General features: G+C 45.2%; 1 protein-coding gene across 3 annotated transcripts in view; it reads left to right on the top strand.

The window, feature by feature from the left end:
• Positions 1–22,665, top strand: part of ABTB3 (ankyrin repeat and BTB domain containing 3) — a 275,923-nt gene that overhangs the window by 149,863 nt on the left and 103,395 nt on the right. The gene's annotated exons all lie outside the window — the stretch shown is intronic.

The following is a 22,665-nucleotide window of genomic DNA, read 5'->3' as shown; positions in this document are numbered from 1 at the left end:
GCACAGCTCAGCTCCAAGTCCAGTCGCCATTTTCAATCTTTAGTTGCACGGGGACACAGCAATCTTTAGTTGCACGGGGACACAGCAGGAATTGAACGGGCAGCCTTGTTGTTGAGAGCTTGTGCTCTAACCAACTGAGCCATCCTGCCCCTCTTCTGGAAGCTCAGCGGCATCTTGTTGTCTTCAATCTAGTTGTGGAGGACGCAGCTCACTGGCCCATGTGGGAATCGAACCGGCAACCCTGTTGTTCAGAGCTCGCGCTCTAACCAGTGAGCCCTCCGGCCGCTCCTGATTTGCTTCCTAAGCTGCATCAAGGATCAGGGGAGAAAGGGCACTGGCATGTGTTAGCCACATACAGTGTTTCCAGGACTGTGCTGGGAGCTTTTAAATCATTGCCTCTCTTATTTCAGTCTGCACAACCACCCTATGGATAACCCCTTTTGTAGATGAGGAAGGAGGCTCAGAGAGGCTGAATCACTGGCTAAGACCACACAGCTTCTCAGAATTAGAACTCAGTTCTGCCTGACTCCATAGCCTGCTGGGGCGACACCTTTACAGGAGTTACTGTTGTGTAATAATACTGTTTATGTGGGCAGGAGGCCTCTGTGGCTGAGGAATCAGCCTGCCTCCAAGACCAAAGATAAGACCAGCTCTCCAAGGTTCATTCATCTGTTCATCACCCAGGGGCATAGCTCCTTAGCCACGTGCCTCCGCACCTGGATTGTCCCGTGGATAAGAGCAGATCCACACTCCTAGTCTTCATGCTCTGTTCTTCAGACCTGCTTACGATGTTAACAGACAGGAGGGAACATGGTCCCAGAAGTGTGCAGTTTCCTTTTAAATGTGTTCATGCCTTCTTTCACCCATTCACTCATTTAGTCATTCAACAAACATCAGCCAGGCATTCCCTTTGTGGCAGACCTTGAGCTAAGAACTGGCGTTGCAAGCTGACCAGAACCCAGTCCTTGCCCCCACAGAGCACAATCAATGGGTAGGACGGAGGAGTTAACAGTGATAAACCACTTCATCCAAGAATGGGGTAGAGTTGTGGTGCTAGTCATGGAGCCAGGGGCCTTAAGGAGAGGGTTATAAAAAGGAGCCGTTCTCTGAGGAGACTTTATAAAGTGATTGTTTCTGAAGACTTTAGATGAGAATCTAGATTTCGAGAGTGGAAAGATGCCCCTTCCCCTTTACCCCTTTCCTGTTATGTTTCATTTTCACCTCCACTGTCTAAAACCTCCTAATAATCATTTATTGACCACTCACCATTTCCTCATCTGAAAAGTGAAGGTGGTGCTGCCAACCCAAGTGCCGTCGCTGCTCCCCTCCCTCTGTCCTTCAGAAGGAGAAGCTGAGGGTCAGAGAGACGCGCGTGCCTGGAGTGCATTGCCCAAGGTGCCCTGGCTTCCCTGCTTATTTATTAGCTTTGTGCCCTCAGCAGTCATTTATCTTCCCAGGAGAGTACCCAGGACCTCCCAGGCCCCTGGTGCAGAGTGAGCTGAGGGCCCAGAAGGAACTTTGGGCTAATAAGTGCCACCCAGAGTCAGTGTTTGGTACCTGTTGTTTTCACTGTGCTGCTGTTAGGATCAGAATATTAGACAAACAGGAAGCATGCTAATCCCCAGGGTTGGAGAGATGAGCTAAGCTCCCCCAGGGCCAAGCCACAGAGAAACGATTTCTCTTCCATCATAATAGGACATAGAGGAAAAACGCTAAGCGCCAGCCCAGGGGAGTCACCTGGGGACTGAGGCAGCTCTTAGGGCTTCCCCACTCAGAGGCCCCTCAGGGAAACGTGGTCAAGAAGGACTAAGAACAGGTGGGCCTTTCCCTGCCGGCCTTGGCCCCGTCCCTCCACTCTCACAGGCAGGGGGAGCTGTCATGCCAAGGACAGCGTCACCGTGTGGAACAGGAAAGTGTTCTCTGGGGCAGGGCATCCCCGATGAGAAAGTCGGGCCAGAGCATGAATGCGGATCTCTGACGGCACTTGCCACGGGGCATTTTTCCAGGAAGTAGGGCCTGCATCCACCAACAAAGCAGTCCAAGTGCTGGAACCTTCTCTCAGCCTCTGAGGTCAGCTCCTCCTTCATGGGGAAGGAAAAGGGTCTGGCGTTTCTTGAAAACCCACCTATGCTTAGTACCTTTATGTACATGTTATAAATTGAATTGTGTCTCCCCCAAAAGTTTCAATACACGCCAAGTACTTCAGATGGTGACATTATTTGGGAAATAGGGTCACTGCAGATGCCATTAGTTAAGATGAGGTCATATTGGAGTAGGGTAATTTAGACACAGACACACATGCACACAGGGAGACCGCCACGTGAAGATGAAGGCAGAGATGGGGTGATGCTTCTCTGTGCCAAGGAAACCACCAGGAGCGAGGGGACAGGCATGGAATAGATTCTCTGTCCCAGCCCTCAGAAGGAACCACTCCTGCCAACACTTTGATCTCAGATGTCCCGCCTCTAGAACTGAGGCAATAAAAGTCTGTTGTTTCAGCCACTAAGTTTATGGTACTTTGCTATGATAGCCCTAGGAAACGAAAATAGTCTGTTACCTTCTTAGACCTCACAGCAAGCCTGCAAAGGGAGATATTATTATCCACACTTTACAAATTCAGGCTCAGAGGGGTCAGGTGACTCATCCAAAGCCGCACAGTAAGCAAGAAAAGAGGAGGTGGTGAGCCCCGCTCTGTTCATCTCCAAGCACACAGGCAATGTGGGAGCCATTTGAGACCTGAATCCTGGGTCTTGGTTGGAAGCAAAGGAGATCTGAGAACCATTGTGAGATTCCCAGGGAAGCACTAGAAAGAAAGCCTGGAATTCAGGGCCTACAGAATGCGTCCTGCAGAGTCCTTTCAGCTGCCCACAATTATGGGGGCTGGGACAGAAAAGTCAGGATTAGCCCAGAGGGAATTGAGCTGAGTCGCTGGTAAGGGGTCTGGAAAAGTCAAGGGTTAGGAGCTGACCAGAAATCAGAGGGAGTGGCTCAGCCAGCTGACCAAAGGCCAGCGTTCAGAGGCTTCTCCTGGCCTGGGCTTCTTGTGGCCAGGGAGCCAAGTGGCTCCAGCTATAAGGCTTGGCCTTGCAGGGGCCAGGAGCCAGGAGGTCGTTGGAGTGTCCACCAGAGGGCTGAGTAAATCTGCCTCAGGCTGTCTGTAATGTTCTTCTCTGTGTGCTTTCTCTGCCTGGGCCTCTCCCCACAGCGCTAGAATACAGACTATTCCCAGCAGGCCTCCTTCTTCCCCTTGCCCCCTCCCTAGGGCTCCAGCAGCTTTCCCCAGGCAGCACCTCCCTTTCCTGGCGAGGGCTTTCTCTCTGCAGTATCCCTCTCCCTCTCCTGTATCCGGCACCATCAGGGGAACTCATCCTCTCCTACCGCAGGGCCCCAAGGATCATTCTTAATCAAGGCACAGAAAGATGGCATTGCACTCCCCCTGGAGCCTGCAAAACAGGACTTTTAAGATGCGTCTTCTGCCAGGGGACTGTGGGGGACTTGGGGGAGCTGTCGCTAACTGGGAAATGCAGAGGTAGAGAGGCTGGTTGTTGCTTCTCAAGATGCAGAGGAAGGCCCCGGGGCCAGGACCTTTCTCTGGGGCGTTTGCACTTCCAGCTGTCCTCAGGAATGTAGCCTCTCCCTCGGTGACTGGGAAGGGGGAGTGGAAAGGGGACATGGCATGTTTTGCAGGCAGCAGAGCCAAAGCGCACTTGGGGTAATTACATTTTGCCTTAGCAGTTGCCTCCTGTTGGACCACCTCGGAAGGAAGCCAGGCCCACTTCCACTGGCTCAGCCATGATGTGATGGGCTCTACAAGTAGACCAGGCTCAAAGCAGGCGGCAGAGGGACTCAGGGACCCAGCCAGACCCCCATGTGCTGGGGATGATGGCGAGCCCCAGATGGTAGGAGACCTGCAGGGGGAGCTCCTGCCGGCCCCTGTGTGCTAGTCATAGCCCTGGCCTGGGTTCTCTCTAGAACGGGGTGTAGCCATCCCAGAACCCCAGCCCTGACATGGGCCACAGGGGCATCAGAGAACCTAGAACTGGGTGCCTCCATCAATTACCACCTTCCAAGACTCAGCCAGGACCCCACAATCCCCTCTCAGGGGCTGTGCTCCAGGAGTGCTCCCTAAAATTGGGGGAAGGCCTGTCTTTAGCTGGTACTTGAGGTATCAGTTCGTAACGTCCATTTCCTGCTGGGTAAGCCGGGCGGCTTCTCACGGGGCCTAACATAGTCTTACAAGCATCCAGGTCCTGGGTCTCTGGGTTCCAGTGCAGCTTTGCCCACGTCACATAACTCTTCCTTGCCTCTATTTTTTAATCTGTAAAATGGGGATAATAATAGTAGCTACTTCGTATGGTTTAGTGTGAGGATTAAATGAGATAAATTATTTAGAGTGGCACTTAGTCAGGACTAAATACACGTTAACTGCAAGGAGAAGGACAATGATGAGGACTCACTTCCCACAATGCTGCTACTCTTACTTTCACCACTGTCATCACCGCTATGACGACTAATGGCATACAATACTTCAACTGCTGTCTGTGCTGTTACTAATACCACCACTGGAATAAACACCCCCACCTAGGCTGTACATAACAATTACAGGTTTATAAAGTGCTGGAAACGTCAGTGGCTCCCCACCGAACTTCTAAAAAGTTCATATGGTCAAAGTTTTACCTACTATCGTTCTGCTTCCTGCCTAATGCACCCTTCTCCCCCACATTTCCCCTCTAGCCAGAGCAGCTCCTTCTGTTTTTATTAACTCCCCCTCCTTTTTAAAATTACACATTGCTACAGATTCGCCTCAAATTTCATCTGTTGGATGAAGTCTTTCTTGGCTGGGAAGAAATGAAGATGCAAAATAGGAAATCAGGTTTAATCAGAAGCGGGGATTTGGGCATCCAGGATGGCAGCAAAAATGGAGGCTGTAAAGACTCCCAATTAGATGCTGAGAACTAGGAAGAAACCAAGATTAGGAATCTGAAGCAACCAAATCTGCCTCTGAGTGTCTTAGATGGATTCTGGTGAGCGCCTTACAATAACAGGAAACGAGTTATTGAGTATCTCATGTGTGCCAGACACTGTTCAGGTGTGTATGTGTGCACAACAACCTTATGCTATTCCTATCACCCCCGCTTTATGGGTTAGGAAACTGAGGCACAGAGAGGTTCATGCATTTGGCTAGGGAGTTGGTATAGTTCATAGGTAACAAAGCCTGCATTTAAACCTGGCGCTCCAGAGCCCATACACCTAAGCACTGTTCTGTCTTACTGTATCCCGTTATTGTTTCTAGTTCTGTTTCCCCTCTCCCATCTTCTCTTCATTCTGCTTTATCCACTCCCTGCCCCTCGTTGTGAGCTTAGGGTGGTAGGGACCAAGTCATCCTCTATTCATTAATTTATTAATTCCGCAAATATTTCACACTCACCACCTGAATATATAAAATGTATGAGTATATGACAAGCACTTTAAACAGTGCCTGGCACATACTGTTTCCCCGAAAATAAGACGTAGCTGAACCATCAGCTCTAATGTGTCTTTTGGAGCAAAAGTTAATATAAGACCCGGTCTGATTATATTATATTATATTATATTATATTATATTATATTATATTATATTATATTATATTATATTACATTATATTATACTATATTATACTATACTATATTATATTATCATATCATAAGACCTGGTCTTATATTACAGGTTCACAGGTTCAAGGGATTAGGATGTGGACATCTTTGGGACCATTATTTTGCCTACCACTTGGTGTTAAGCCTATAAGATTGTATTCTGATCTTTTCAAAATTGGTGATTCATGCCTGGAACTGGAAATATCGTTAATGTAATTAAACCAAGGTAGTGTGACCCAGTCTGATTATATTATATTATATTTATTTTATTTTATTTTATAAGACCCGGTCTTATATTAAAATAAACCGGGTTTTATATTAATTTTTGCTTCAAAAGACGCATTAGAGCTGATGGTCTGGCTAGATCTTATTTTCGGGGAAACACGATAGTGGGTGTTAGCTCCTATCACCACCATCATCACCATCTTCATCATCATTTTCATCACCCCCACCATCATCATCATCACCATAACCATTATCACCATCATCTCAATCATGACCATCATCATCATCATGTCCCTTGCACGGTATCCGGGACTAAGAAGGTTTTCAGTGAATATTTTATTGAATAATGGATGACAAGGCCTTTTTCAAAATCACTTACATTCCCAGCAGGGACAGCTTTTCAATGTCAGAAAATCAATGCTCTGATTCTCTGAGTCCCCCGAGAAGCCATTTGCTGCCCATCTCCCTCCCCCAAGATGGCCGATGCACCCTTCCTTCTCCTGGAAGTGGATCTTTCCCACCTCAGCTCTCTGACCCTGGTGGGCAGGAATGATTCCTCCTCCTCGCGCCTGAACATGGAGCCTGGCCCCCCTCCGTAAGGCCCTCTCCTTTCCATCTGTGTCAGGAGGGCCTTGGATCTGAAGCACAGCCCCCGAAGCTGAAGACAGTCTCCAAGCAGACACAGACATGAAAGGAGGCTGGGGCCATGGGGAGAGCAGCACTGCCCCCACAGTCACTTTTTCAATGGGCGGCAAGGAATAAACACCAAGAGCATTTCTGTAAATGAAATGCCGGAAACAGTGATCTGGAGGTAGATAGAGAAGTGTCTGGAAGAACTGAGGAAGAAAGTTATAAAAAATGGCATCCTTTGCTCATCTCTATTTCTGCATTACATGCTGGAATGTACCCAGAGGGGAAAGAGCAAAAGCTGAGGAAGATGGCCTAATTGAAAACAGGTCCTAAGTTTTAAACGCGATGTCTGGGCTTCTGGAAAGAAAAGTGACTCTAGCAGGCCCTCAGCATCTCGAGGTGCTTTGTAAGGTCTAATTATAGGGAGCATTCGTTTCCTATGGCTGCTGTAACAAATTATCACAAGCTGATTGGCCCAGAACAACATAAATTTATTCTCCTTTATAGTTCTGGAGGTCAGAGTCCAAAATGATGTCGCAGAGCCAAAATTGAGGTGTCAGCAGGGTCGTGTTCCTTGTCCAGCTTCTAGAGGCTGCTCACATTTCCTTGGCTCGTGGGCACCGTCCATCTTCAAGACCAGCTATGGCCAGTCGAGTCTTTCTCACACTGCGTCACTCTGACATTGGCTCTTCTGCCTTCCTCTTCTCTATGTAAAGGACCTAGTGGTTACACTGGGCCCACCCAGGTAATCTCCTTCTCATGAGGTCAGCTGATTAGCAACCTTAATTCCGTCTGCTCCCTTCATTCCTTCCACCCTTGCCAGGTAACTTCACAGGTTCACAGATTCAAGGGATTACGATGTGGACATCTTTGGGACCATTATTTTGCCTACCACTTGGTGTTAAGCATATTATAGGATTGTATTCTGATTTTTTCAAAATTGGTGATTCATGCCTGGAACTGGGATTCATGCCTAGAACTGGAAGTATCGTTAATATAATTAAACCAAGGTAGTGTGACCTCAAGAGTTACTTAACCTCTCTGGTTAAACCTTTGTTTTCTCATCTCTAAGAGTCGAGCTGTAAGCTGTCTTAAAGAGGGGCCATGGCTTGACCACTTCACACCCAGCGTCTGGCACATCTAGGCACTCAGGCAATACTTGTGCTGACTAGGGGGGCGCTGGATTTAGTGGTATCTACCCTTCCCAGCTTTCCAAGTCCACAATTGCATGACTCACTGGTTCTAAATAACAGAATGCAAACTTTCAAAATGGATACTCACATCTGTTAAAAAACTCCTCCCAGGCAAAAAGTGTCATTTTCTCAATTATACACACATGGACATACAGTAAATAGATAGATGGGAAATTGTGAATGGGGGTGTCTTATGTGTGTGTGTATATAAAGTCACATGAATACATGGCTACACACACACACACACACACATACACACACACACACACACACCAGTATACATCTGGGCCTTGCTCACCCAGTAGGGGCTGCCCCTCCCAGGTTAGCCACTTCCTAGAGATAGCAAACAACCTGCCTAGTGTGTGCATCTCCTTAATCGGGCTCTCCGCTCCAGACCACTATCCACCTGTCCTGATCATGATCACACCCCAGGGCCAGGTACCAGACAACCGGGGACATCCCCTGTGGGCTTCACCACCCCATCCCACGAGCCGTCTGAAATTATTCAAACCAGTCAATCCTAAATTTGCTCACCTTGCCTCACCAGCTCCTTCGCAGGAAATCACAATAAAGGCTCCTGCCTGTCGGTCCCGCAGTCCTTGCTCTTCCCTGGCTTCTAGACGAGTCACTCCCATCTCTGTCACTATCTTCGCACGCTCTTCGTCTCTGTGTGTCTCTGTGTCTCAAATCTCCCTCGGCCTTTCTGATAGAAGGACACGTGTCCTTGGTTTGAGGGCCTACTCTAAATCTAGGATGATTTCATTTTGAGATCCTTAATTATATCTGCAAATTTTTATGTGACATATGGTCACATTCACAGATTCCAGGGGTACAGACATATCTTTTGGGGGCCACCATTCAACTTACTACAAGTGGCTATAACAATTGTTCTATGTCTACACTTAAATGCCAGTTTCCTGGGCTGAAACAGGATAGAACTTTTAGAAGTGTGGAAGGGCCGTGGAACCCTGACTCATTTGGGTTTTTTCCTGTGGTTCCTGTCTGTACAAGTACATGTAGTGTGCAGGAGCCAGGTTTGGTGAGGGGTCGGGTGGGGCAACTCCTGTGATTTGGGTTAACTCAGAGGTTCTCAATCTGGGTGCACGTTAGAATCACCAGGGAGAATGTTGGAAAGATACCAGTGCCTGGTACTGCCCCCAGAGATTCTGGTTTAATTGGTCTGGGGTGGGGACCGAGTGTAGGTATTTCTCAGAACTCCCCAAGTTCAAGTTGTTTTCATGTACAGTGATGATAGGTTAATTCATAGGTTTTCTACAGGGACAAAATAGCACCAAGGGGGTGAAAATTGGTTGTTGGGGGATTTAAAAAAAAAGGCCCTTAGATATTGTAATGATTTGTGACCTTTCTAAGGGCCATAGTCCACAAGCTGATACACAGTATATCTATGGTATTAAAAGTTCTTGGGGTGGGGTGTTTTAAAATATATATTAATAGAAAATCTGAGGGACAGTGAGGTCAACAGATCAGGAGACGATTGCCATTGAAAATATAGTTTGTTAATCTCAGTTCCCAAGAAGAGAGGCGCACCACTGGGGGTGGGGAGAACACACAGGGAAGCACCAGGGTGGGTCAAGAGGCAGGGGGAGGGGGGGTCAAATAGGCAGGAGCCTTTATTGTGATTTCCTGCGAAGGAGCTGGTGAGGCAAGGTGAGCAAATTTAGGATTGACTGGTTTGAATAATTTCAGACGGCTCGTGGGATGGGGTGGTGAAGCCCACAGGGGATGTCCCCGGTTGTCTGGTACCTGGCCCTGGGGTGTGATCATGATCAGGACAGGTGGATAGTGGTCTGGAGCGGAGAGCCCGATTAAGGAGATGCACACACTAGGCAGGTTGTTTGCTATCTCTAGGAAGTGGCTAACCTGGGAGGGGCAGCCCCTACTGGGTGAGCAAGGCCCAGATGTCAAAACATCAGCATACAGAAAATAAAAGACCTGGTGAATATAGTGGAGGTGAGGAGTAGGGTTGGAGGGAAGAAAATGTCCAAAAATTTTTCTTGGTGCGGAGAAGGCCATAATTTTTTTTAAAGGTTGAGAAATATTGAGTTATATCTGGGCTATTTCACATATTTCTCGATAGAACTTCCAGAATAGGTGCTAGGAGGAGGCATCTCCCCATAAATATCCTTATCCAGATGTATAGCCAGATAGGGCCCCTCTTCACCAGCAAGGACCATGTGCTCATTTCACCAGGGGCCCCTGGCCTTGTTGAAAGTGCAGTACCTTTTAACAGCAGCAACAAACGAGAATTTAGAGTCCTCTTGTGGTTTATTTTGCTCTGTAATCAGCTGCTGAATTTAACCTAATGGGATCCTAATGTTTTTAAAAGCCAATTTAGTAATCATTGTACAGTAAATCCTCACTTAACATCCCAATAGGTTCTGCGACTTTAAACAAAAGAACATACAATGAAACCAATTTTATCATAGACTAATTGATAGAAACAAGAGTTATGTTCCTACGGCATCTCATCAGTATTATAACAAAATGACAATGAAACGGCATTATTTGAGGACCTGCTGTATTTTTGATGGATTGTGAAAGCCCTGTTAGTTCTTTATATCAGCATTCACATACATAGCTGCAAATGGCAGATTTATGCTTTTATGTGCCATTAACATCTAAACTATATTAACAGCAGCATTTAGCTAGCTCTCAAAATGTTAGCCTAATCTCTACGCCTGTCAACATACACGTACTTGTCATTCCGTGTGGTCAGCCATAGGGTATTTCAACTTACTCAACGTTCTAGTGAATAGTTCCCCACTATATTATATCAAATAAGTGACAAGTTATCGTCACCCGGCTGTTTAATTAAAAATAATCAGTCTTTGAAGACTTAGAATACAATTAAATGCACTTAACACTAAAGCTTGGTTCAACAGGATTTCATCTTTCTTGGATGATTCAGGATCTTACAGGCCTTGGGGGCCTTCATTATGAATATTAATGATCCTGTGCTCTTACTCTGCAGAAGTTTCATTGGAAAGAGATTTCTGGTTGGAAGCCTGCCAGGTGCACGGGCTTCCACTGTACAGGGTACGCTCGCTATTATCTGGAAGTGGTTTCTGAACATCCTGGGGATTACAGATCTGTGAATATTTGTCTTTGGCATAAAATGCTCTGACAGCTGATTTGAAATCTCTCCATTTCTGAGCCGCCTTTTATTTCTTTTAACAGGGAGAAATTTTCAGTGGGGGTGTTAATGTGTTATTAACACCTTTCTTTAAAACTTACTAATCTATCTTTACCACCGGTAACTCCACCCAGGAGTCACTTGTTAAGTGAGTCTCAGTGAGACACAGTGGAATTAGGGAGTTGGCAACAGGGAAGGGTACAGCTAAATTTGCATTAGGGCACATAACGTATATTCAAATAATGAATCCAGAGCATTTCTTAAATGGACATACACCTCCTTGCCACCCCTACTGCCCATCATCTCCTTCCTTTCCTTTCTAGTGTGACCAGCCTTCCCCATTTGAGCCATATTCACATACTTAATGATTCAGAATTAAAATTAATCTGGGGAAGAAACATAAAAAGAGCCTCAATATACCCTTTAAAAAGAAAAAGCAAAAACTGATAGAATTGAAAGGAGAAACAAATGAATCGACTATTATAGTTGGAGACTTCAATACCCCTCTATCAGAAATAGATCCAGCAGACAGAAAATCGGCAAGGGTATAGTTAATTCAACACCATCAATCAACTGGATATAATGGACATCCATAGACTACTTTATCCAACAACAGTGATACACATTTTTCTCAAGCTCATATGGAACATTCACCAAGATAGACCATATTTTGGGCCATGGAACATATCTTAACAAATATAAAACAATAGAAATCATACTGTGTCTGTTTTCAGACCACAGTGCAATTAAACTAGAAATTGGTAGTGGAAGATAGATAGAAAAACCCAAATACTTGCTAATTAAACAACACACTTCTAAATAAAACAGGAGTCAAAGAAAAAATCTCAAGAGAAATTTAAAAAATATTTTGAGCTAAATGAAAATGAAAACACTAGTTTTCAAAATTTGTGTGATGCAGTAAAAGCAGTGTTTAGAGGGAAATTTATAGCAGTGAATGCATACATTAGAAAAGAAGAAAGTTTAAAGTCAGTAACCTATATACTTCTACCCAGGAAAGTAGAAAAACAAACAGAAAATTAAGTCTAAAGTAAGCAGAAGAAAATAAATAATCAAAATTAAAGCAGAAAGCAATGAATTTTAAAACAGAAAATCAACGAGATCAAAAGTTGGTTCTTTGAAAATATTAGTAAAATCATATAATCTCTAACTAGGCTAAGAGAAGAAGAAAGAGAACACAAATCACTAATATCAGAAGTCAAAGAGGAGATATTGGGGCCGGCTCCGGTGGCTCAAGCGGTTGGAGCTCCGTGCTCCTACCTACAAAGGCTGCTGGTTAGATTCCCACATGGGCCAGTCGGCTCTCAACCACAAGGTTGCCATTTCAACTCCTTGAGTCCCTGAAGGGATGGTCGGCTGCGCCCCCTGCAACTAGCAACGGCAACTGGCCCTGGAGCTGAGCTGCACCCTCCACAACTAAGACTGAAAGGACAAAAACTTGACTTGGAAAAAAGTCCTGAAAGTACACACTGTTCCCCAATAAAAGTCCTGTTCCCCTTCCCCAATAAAATCTTTTTTTTAAAAAAGGAGATATCATTTCAGACCCCATGGAAATTAAAAGGACAATAAATGACTACTATGAACAACTTTGTGTCCACAAATTTGATAACATAGGTGAAAGGAACCAATTTCTTGAAAGACACAATCTACCAAAATTCACATAAGAAGATATCTGAATAGGTCTATATCTATTAAAGAAATTGAATCAAGAATCAACAGCCTTCCAAAACAGAAAGCATTAGGCTTAGGTGGGTTCCCTGGTGAATTCTACCAAACATTTAAGGAAGAAATTATACCAAATTCTATACAGTCTCTTTCAGAAGATAGAAACAGAGGGAATATTTCCTACCTCATTCTATGAGGTCAGCATTACTGCAATACCAAAACCAGACAAAAACATTGTAAGAAAACTGCAGCGCAACATCTCTCTTGAACATAGATGTAAAAATCCTCAACAAAATATTAGTAAATCGAATCCAACAGTTATAAAAAGAATTATACCCCATGAACAAGTAGAATTTATCCCAGGTATACAGTGCTAGTTACACATTCAAAAGTTAATTAATGTAATCCATTACATCAACCGCCTAAAGAAGAAAAATTATATAATCATATCAACAAATGCAGAAAAATCATTTAACGAAATTCAACACCTGTTCATGATTTTAAAACTCTCAGGAAACTTGGATGGGGGGAACCACCTCAACTTGATTTAAAAGATCTACAAAAAAACTACAGCTAACATCATATTTAATGGTGAGAAGCTTAAAGCTCTCCCTCTAAAATCAGGTATAAGGCAAGGATGTCCCCCTCTCACCTTTCAACATCATATTAGAAGTCTTTGCTAATGCAATAAGACAAGGAAAAGAAATAAAAGGTATACAGACTGGGAAGGGAGAAATAAAACTGTCTGTTTTAGCAAATAATGTGATCATCTGTGTAGAAAACCCAAAAGAATCAACAAAAACACCTCTTGGAACTACGAAGCAATTATAGTAAGGTTGCAGAATGCAAGATTAACATACACAAGTCAAGTGCTTTCCTATATACCAGCAGTGAACTAATGGAATTTGAAGTTAAAAACACAATGCCATTTACATTAGCCCCAACCCCCAAAGTTGAATACTTTGGTATAAATCTACCCAAATATGTATCAGACCTACATGAGGAAATCTACAAAAGAAAATCTACAAAGTCTGATGAAAGATATCACGTTCATAGAAAGACTCAATATTGTCAAGATATCAGTTCTTCCCAACTGCATCTGTAGATTCAACTCAGTCTGAATCAAGATACCAGCAAGTTAATTTGTAGATATAAACAAACTGATTCTAAAGTTTATATGGTGAATCAAAAGACCCAGAATAACCTGACATTACCCAACTTCAAAACTTAATATAAAGTTACAATAATCAAGACTGTGTGGCATTGGCAAAAGAATAAACAAATAGATCAAAGGAATAGAATAGACAGCTCAGAAATAGACCCCCCCATAAATATAGTCAACCGATCTTTGACAAAGGAGCAAAAGTAATATAATGGAACAAAGATAATCTTTTCAACAAATGGTGCTGGAACAGTTGGACAGCCACATTTAAAAAAGCAATTAGTTACCCTTTAATTTGGTAAAGGATGGTTCATTATATAAACAGAAGCTTGTCTGGCTGGATGGATGGATGGATGAACTGATAAATGAATTTGGATTGCAATTCCCTCAGGAAAATGCATGGCCACCTTGATATATAGAGCAAGACTCTCCATTTTCCAAAAAACTGCCTCCTCATTATTTTACCCTGGCCTGTTGACATGTGTTAATTGAAATGTCAGACTATTTCTTAACTCGAAACACTCCAACACACAACTTTCCTGTCAGTCACACCCAAGGCTATTTTATCAGCACCACATGCCACTATGCCTACAAATGTCATTGCTGTGTAGGGAGCAACGGAGATGCTTGTCAGAATTTCCAAAAGGCCACAGTCCATGCTCCCAGGAGCCAGATGATCTCTAAAATCTGACCAATCTCTGACATGCCCACAGCTACCCAAAACCTAGCTGGAGGTCTAAAATTTTAATACCATTTCATTACTAGACACTCTGAACTGGAGCCCTGAACCTCTTAGGAGGAGTCAGGGACTGAAGCAGATGTTCACGAGCCCTGCAGGACCCCAGGCACTCCTTACTGCTGAGATGAGGAAAACGAGTCTTTCTTAAGTCCTTATGAGATGGATGTAGCTCAGGACGCTGGGTTGTAAAGATAATGCAATAAAGGCTTAACCTTGGGAGAGAAGGAAGGAGGGCAAAGGAGGTGACCAAGGGTCTTGTAAGGATGTTAATAGTGCTTCCTGGTGACAGGGAAGAGGAAAGAGCAAAAGAAGCATAAACAGCCTTGGAGCTTACAGGATGAGGGTTTGCATCATAGGAGGTGGGGGGAGAGCAGGGAAACCTGCTTAGCAACTCCACCTGGGTGTTCAACAGGTGTCTCAAGTTGAATGTGACCAAAACTGAACTCTTGATCTATCCCCCAAACCCAACCCTCCTGCAGTGTTCCCCATTTGAGTAATTGGTAAATCTGTCCTGTCAGTTGTATAAGTGAAAATCCCTGCAGTTACTCTTGGGTCCTCTCTTTTTCTTACACTCTACACACAATTAGCAATTCCAGTGGCCGTACATTCACTTTATATTGAAAATCATGTTTGTACCACCTCCACCATAACTATTCGGGTTGTACCTGGCCACTCCCTACAGTCTGTTCTTAACTCACTAGCTGGAGTGACTCTCCAAAAAGATTGGATCACATCCTTCCCCTGCTCAGCACACGCCAGCAGCTCTCATCTCACTCAGAATAAAAGCCAAAGTCTAGAGTCACCCGGGAGGCTCTGCCCTCACCGTCTCTCTGACCTGGTCACCTGGTCACCTACTACTGTTCCCCTCACTTTCTCTCTTCCTTTCTCCAACTGGCTAAGCCCAAACCCCTCGGGGCCTTTACCCTTGCTGTCCCCTCTGCTGGCCTGTATTTACCCCAAGATGTTAGCCTGGCTTGGACACTCACTTTCTTCAAGACTCTCCTTGAATGTCCCCTTTTCAGTGCCTTGCTCCCCAACGCAGCACTCCCCATCTTCCTTTCTTGCTGTTCTCCGTGGCACTTACCATCCAACTAGCTCCATATTCTAATTATGTATTTGGAACATATGTACCAAGATGGCAAGGATTTCTACTGTTTTGCTACTGGATTCCCAGTACCTGGAACTGTGCCTAGCCACTGAAGGAGTGAATGAACAAAGTGTTTTGCCCTTTGTTTCTTCACGGTCCTGTAACAGTTGATTTTCTTATTTAGGCTATCACTGTTAGAGCCAAACTATCCCCATACTGGCTCTGCGTGCCTCATACCATGTGCAATGTCTTAATGACTGCATGGCTGCCTCTGTGCCCTGCTCCTAGGACTAACACTCCCTAGCCCAGATTTTAATGAGCTCCCCTGGCTCCTGAGCTGACTGCGAGGGAAAGCTGACTGCATCTGGCTCCAGCCTGTGGGGCCGCCTGGGCCACTTCCTCCTTTGTGACACCCTCTACCCTGTCCCTGCCTCTCTCTGTTCAGTACTCAGCAGACATGCTGGGTACTGTTGTCTCGGGATCTCACTGTCTGGACTGTGAGCTTCCTAAGAACAGGCCGTGTGGCTTCTTTGAATCTGGGGACATGTGAATTGGGCCTTGAAGGATGAACATGAACTTACTGGGCACCCAGCAAAAATGGAGATAACAAGGTATAGAGATAGTGAGGGAGAGGAAGAAATGGAGATAGTGGTGTAGACCACTCTTTCTAGAATTTTGGCTGTGAAATGGAGAAGATGGAGACACGCAGTAGCTGGAAGGTGAAGGTTCAGTTTTTGTGTGTGTGTGTGCTTTTTTTAAAGACCTTTATTGGGGAAAAGGAATGGGACTCTATTGGGGAACAGTGTGTACTTCCAGGACTTTTTCCAAGTCAAGTTGTTGTCCTTTCAATCTTAGTTGTGGAGGGTGCCATTCAGCTTCAAGTTGTTGTCCTTTCAGTCTTAGTTGTGGAGGGCGCAGCTCAGCTCCTGGTCCAGTTGCCGTTGCTAGTTGCAGGGGGCGCAGCCCACCATCCCTTGCGGGAGTCGAGGAATCGAACTGGCAGCCTTGTGGTTGAGAGCCCACTGGCCCATGTGGGAATCGAACCGGCAGCCTTCGGAGTTAGGAGCACGGAGCTCCAACCGCCTGAGCCACTGAGCCAGCCCCGAAGGTTCAGTTTTTAAGTCCAAATCCTTTTTGGCCCAATGCCCAAGGTTCTCCATGGCCCACCCTGCTTCCCAGTCCAGCTTCTTCTCCCACCTTCTGTACCCTCTGCTCCATGCAATCACTCATATGCACAGCATATACCCTGGGCCTTACTCTCCCTTGTAATGTCCTTTTCTGATGATGATGATGATGATGATGATGACGATGATGATAATGGTAGTAGTATTAATAGTAGTTGTAGTAGTAATGGTAATATTTACTGAGCTATGAATAGGGGCCAAAATGGACATGTATTAACTCATTTGCTCTTCAGTGGCCCTATGAGCATTATACTATGACCCATATTATTAGGTTGGTGCAAAGGTAATTGCGGTTTTTGCAATTATTTTTAACCTCTTAAACCGCAATTACTTTTGCACCGACCTAATATTTGCAAGGGAACAGGTACAGAGAGGTTTAATGACATGCCTAAGGTGACATTGTTGGGAAGTGCACAGCTGTGGTTTAACGAGAGCATTCATTCAGGCGCCAGAATCCACTCTAAATATCACTGTGAGGTGTCTGCTTCCCTAACCCCCAACTGCAGTGTAAGTTCCCCTGGGAAGCTTCTCGAAAGCTCCTAGGCTGACTTGGGCTCACCCTGCTGTCCTCCCCACTGGGAGCCCATGCACGCCTCTGCTCTAGTCTTTTCCCCATAGTATTTCAGTTGGTGGGGGATCTGTCTCTCCGGCCAACTGGGAGCCTTTGAGGGCAGAAACGTGTCCTGTTGTCTCTGTGGTTGGTGCTCAGTGTCTTCCTAAGTGTCTTCATGTTCTTTTCAGATGAGCACACGTATTCCTCCTGTGTATTTCAGGCTTCACGTCTGAGCATGTCCTTGAACCCATTTCTGAAAATTCTCCATTTTGTGTTTTCTGCTTCTTATTTCTTTTTTTTTTTTTTTGATGGTTTGGCTTCAGAATTCCGAAGAACTTTTTCTTTAAATGTAATTCATTCTGCGGGGGAGGGGGAAAACTGAAGCATGGTCTAGGTTTATCCTAATTGGAGTATGGCTTGCCTTTCATAGACGAATGGGTTTACCGAATCGCCTCTGAATCTGTTTCCCACTGTCAAGTCTCTTAAAATGAAATGGGGTTTCCAAGCTACTTGTGCTAACGTTAGGGGAAAAAATCTGATAACTTCCTATTTTGTTTCTTAATAAATTTAACAGTAAAAGATGCCTTCTGGCATTGTGTTATTGAATTCCTAAATCTTTAGCTTCGAAGAAAGAACGTCATTTGGATTATTAGCAAACATTTATCGACCCCCTTTTCTGTGCCAGGTTGTCTCTATACATTATCGCATTAGGGCCCCCCCAACCCCGCTAGGAGGTAGATAGCATCGAACATTTTATAGAGGGAGAAACAAAGGCTCAGAAGAGCCAATCACAAGCCCCGTGCCACACAGCTGAGAAATGGCAAGGCAGGAATGTGAACCTGGCCACGTCTGTCCGGTGCACGTTCAAGGGCCAGTCTGCTGCACCCCACCTGCTTCCTTCCCATTTCTTAAAGCTGGGACTGGTGCCAGGACCCTCCACTTTAAATTCTGGGGATAACTTAGCAGAAAACAAGGTGTAACTTGGCAGGCAGGGGCTTAGGACTGTCTGTTCTCCTCTTGTAGCCAGAGACAGACAAGGCACACCCCATGCCTATGTCCAGGGTGCCAAGGTATAAGCAGTCGCCTCCTCCTTAATCACCATTCTCACCACCATCACTGAGGGGAGAATGGGCGAGTGCTGACGGCTCTTACTTGGTTTTCTTTTAGCGGGTAGATAACATCAAGGCCCCAGAATGGAGACACAGAGAAAAGCTGAGAGGGGAGAAAGGATGGCAGGGCATTATATTTGCCAAGGGGCTTTCCTGTGTGAATGGGAAGGTAACAGGGAAGCAGAAGTGCACCCTGATCGACCCCATTGGAGACAGATGCCAGATGTGGTCAGCCCAGGGGCCCACCCAGAGGAGCAGCTCGCATATATTATGTCCCCAGTGACCTACCCAAAAGTTATCTGTCTCCAGTTGCACGATATTTTCGAAAGATGATCCTCAAGACTGTTTGAATCCAGACATGAAATAAACAAAACTGTATATTTGTGGGCACAGGGTATTTAGCACGCACTTACTGTAGGCCAGAGTATTTGATATATTTAATATTTAATATATTGTCTTGTTTAATCACCACAATAATCCAATGAAGTAGACATGTTCACCCCTCTGCTGGCATGGAGGCTGACTGGGGATCTGGGAAGGTCTTTATTCGCGTTGCACAAAGGGCTCCATCAGGGCCCACGGTCATACCCGGCCCACTCTGTCCCACCTACAGCCAGTCGGTCCCCGAGCAGAGACCTGGTGATGATGGCTGGGAGTGTAAACACTCAAAGGTATTGGTTTCTCACCGTTTAGGGCCCGCAGACACCTTTGAGAATGTGAATCTACTTCCCCTTAGACAAATGCACAACCCATTCCAAAGTAATCGCGTTTCAGGGAGGTCATGATCCTTTCAAGCCCATTGTGGGCCGTAGGTGATGATCACCTGCTGTCCAAGGAAATTATTCCCTTTAGGTCCAATCAAAATCATATTTGAACCTTGGTTCTCCCTGTCTTTGAACTTGAGGAGTCTTAATCACCAGGCTGTGGCTGTCCTTGGCTCCAATAATGGAAATTGGTGAGTAGCCCAAAATTCAGGCCTGCATCTGACACTAAAATGTGATGCTGGGAACTTCTTATTGACCTAGTTGATTTTTATATAAAAAAGTAAATAACTCCAGTTTATGTATATACTCCTCTATAGCCCCATTGAGAGAGAGAGAGAAGGAGAAAGGGGAAGGAAGGAGGGAAGGAAAGGAGAGGAAAGAAGAAAATTTTGGTATATAATCTTTGCATAATAGATCAATTATACAAGCTTTCAAAGCCTCTTTGAATAATTATATTTTCACGCTTAGATTTCATAACCCTCTAAAAGGAGGAATAATCCCAAGGGAAATTGTTTATTCTTATGATAAAGCGTAAAGTAGTCTAAAGCTGGGTTTCTACATATTAACTGATTTTCATCTCAGTTAACATGTTGAGAACCTACTACCGTGTTTCCCCAAAAATAAGACCTAGCCAGACAATCAGCTTTAATGCATCTTTTGGAGGAAAAATTAACGTAAGATCCAGTCTTATTTTACTATAAGACCGGGTCTTATCTAACATAATATAATATAAGACCGGGTCTTATATTAATTTCTCCTCCAAAATGACTCATTGGAGCTGATCGTTCAGCTAGGTCTTATTTTCAGGGAAGCACGGTATTTGCTCAGCATATGTAAAATATTTTGCTATACATTATTTTGTTTCATCCCCCCAATCCCAGCAGCCTCAACCCCATGAGGGAGACAAGGTCATTACCATCACCTCCATTTCACAGAAGAGGAAACTGAGGTCCACAGAGGCGCTGTGACCTGCCTAAGGTTAAACAGAGGAGGTGGGAGGTGGCAGAGCCAAGACTGAAGCTTTGGGTTCCAGACTCCCAAGTCCCATTTGCTTGTGCCTCAACCAGTGTGTGAGGCAACTTCTCAGATGCAGGTCTGAGATGAGAACACTTGCTATACCAAGAAAGCGATCCTGTGAATACGTGTAAGGGTCATTTCTATTAATTAGGTAACTTCATCCTCCCCGTTATCCAGGGCTCTGTCTCAGGTCTCCTTTGTTCTGAAGCCCCCTGACCACCATCCCATTCCCCCTAGATGGGGGGACTCATGCCCTGGAGCCTTGGGTCCCTTATCACACAGGGTCATGGTCCTCTGGTGCCATCTGCAGTGACTGCTCCCAAGGTAGTAAGTCTCCGAATAAGAGTCAGGGACATCCAGAGCATCTGATAAGGTATTGGCCCAACGTTCTTGCCATGGCAACGTCTACTTGATTTGGCCTCTGACCAAATGTTCCGGCAGGTGAACAAACAGGAGGAATGACTCGGGGTGTCCCTAGTCAACAGGAGAATGCCTTGACTGGGCTGGCACGTGAGAGGGGACAGGTGGGAGGCCAGCCTTGGATGATAGGAATTTCAGTAAAGGTCTTGTCTTCCCTGAAAAGCTAAGGGTTGCTGAAGTGCGGGGATCACCTTTTGGTCATATCTGCATTCCATGTAGAGCCTCTCGTGGCACGAGGTGGTGTCCAGTAAATGGTGAGTCTGTATTGCCCAGTTAATGTCCAGTTGTGTACTCGGTCCGCAGTGTTTTTCAAACTGCCCATCATCACCCATTACATCACTGTTAGTGCTGCAGACAGCACTTTTTATTGAGAGGAGAGGAAGGGAGGGAAGAGGAGGGAGGGGAGGGGAGATTGTGTGATAGTAAGGGTCAGCATCATTTTCCATGAAATGTTTTTTCATGGAAAACGGAAAAGTGTGTGGTGGTGCTGGTGGTGGGGTGTGTACTGGATCATGATACAAAATATATTCTTCTTCCGAGTCACAGTCAAAAGTATTTGAAAAACAATGATTAGAGAACAATCTTAGAAAGAAACTTATTTGCCCAGTTTCCTGATGATAGGAACATTAAAAGTGAGCACCATTCATCCGTTTATTCACTGTTCATCCAAAAAACATTTCTCTAGTTACCTTCCCCATTGTGTCATCCTGTTAGGTGTGAAGGTGAAACATTCAGGAACAAGAGACTGGCTCAGTGTGGCTGGAGCCACTAATTAGGCAGCACAGGCCAGGAAAGGTGTGGGACAGGTGCCACCTCTCACCGGCACATCTTCAAAGGAGGAACCTTTGTGGAGCTTTTGTGATTGGAGCAGGGTGAGGAGTAGACTGGAACTACTGACCATTGCATTCTCCCTGTTTCCCCTCACCCTGCCAGTTTTCTTAAATAATTTAGCACCTATATATTGATACTGTCCTATTGTTCCCGAATTATTTTGTCATCGCCAGTCCTGTCTCTTCAATTAATTTATACACTACTTGAACACTTCTTTGCTTCTTTTGCATCTCCAAAATGCCTATCCGCATTGGGAATACAGCAGGCACTCAATAAGTGCTTCCTACTTATTGACAACTATTCATTGTGCAGCTCCCTGCTAAGGCATCCCTTCATTCCTCCTGTTCTCCTACCATAGAGCATTTTTCATATGGCTTTGTAGTTATGTGTGTAGCAGTCTGTCTCCTTTGCTTAAAAGGTGAGCCCACTGAGGGCAGGCAGTGTGTGTATTGTCTAACTGTGTTCTCAGCCCCTATCACAGTACAATGCCTGCTTTGTTCATTGTATCTTCAGTGATTGACTCTTGGTAGGTGGAGCTGTCAGTTATCACCATGGTAATGCTGAGTAACAAACAACCCTTCTAGCTCAATGGCATACCAAATTAGCATTTGTTTTTGTGGGACAGCTCTGGGCCGCAGGTTGGTACTGCGTTTGCTCTGTGTATCTCTCACCCTCCTGAGACCAACAGGCTAGCCAGGGTATGTTTTTCTCATGATGATGACAGAGACCCAAGAGAGTTCAACTGAACAAGTGCTTTTCGGGCCTTCAGTTCCACCGTGTCCATTAATATTCCTTTGGCCAGAGTAAGTCAGTAGTCAAGACCAAAGTCAAGGAACTAGGTAGCACATTCTGCCTCTGGAGATTGGGGTGGTGAAGGGAATAGTGACTATTTCTGAATTACCTACCAGAGTAAGTGCTCAGGCTCTCGCTAAATATTTGTGGAGTGGAAAGAAAAGGAAGAGAATAATTGGATTCCAGGGTTTCCCCTGGGTATGCTCCATACAAGTTACAGAAGTCCATGGGGACTCTTTACCACCTGACACTGACCTCTACAGAGAAAGCCAGAGCCTTGTCTAATAGATAACAGCCCAGCCACCCAGAGGTAAATGTGTTGGGCAAATAAACCAAGCCCTCAGAAGAGACTGCCACCAGAGACCCTTCTTCAGGGCTCTTACGGACACCAGCTGCCTCTGGGAGGGAGAGTGGGACACTGACCACTGGCTTTTCAAGAGGCATCTCTGAGCGGACAGAATCCTGCGGACCAAGGAAAAGTTTCTGTG

This window comes from Rhinolophus hipposideros (genome assembly GCF_964194185.1).
Source record: "Rhinolophus hipposideros genome assembly, chromosome: 9".
Classification (NCBI taxonomy): Eukaryota; Metazoa; Chordata; class Mammalia; order Chiroptera; family Rhinolophidae; genus Rhinolophus; species Rhinolophus hipposideros.
This window is presented reverse-complemented; position numbering and strand designations above follow the sequence as displayed.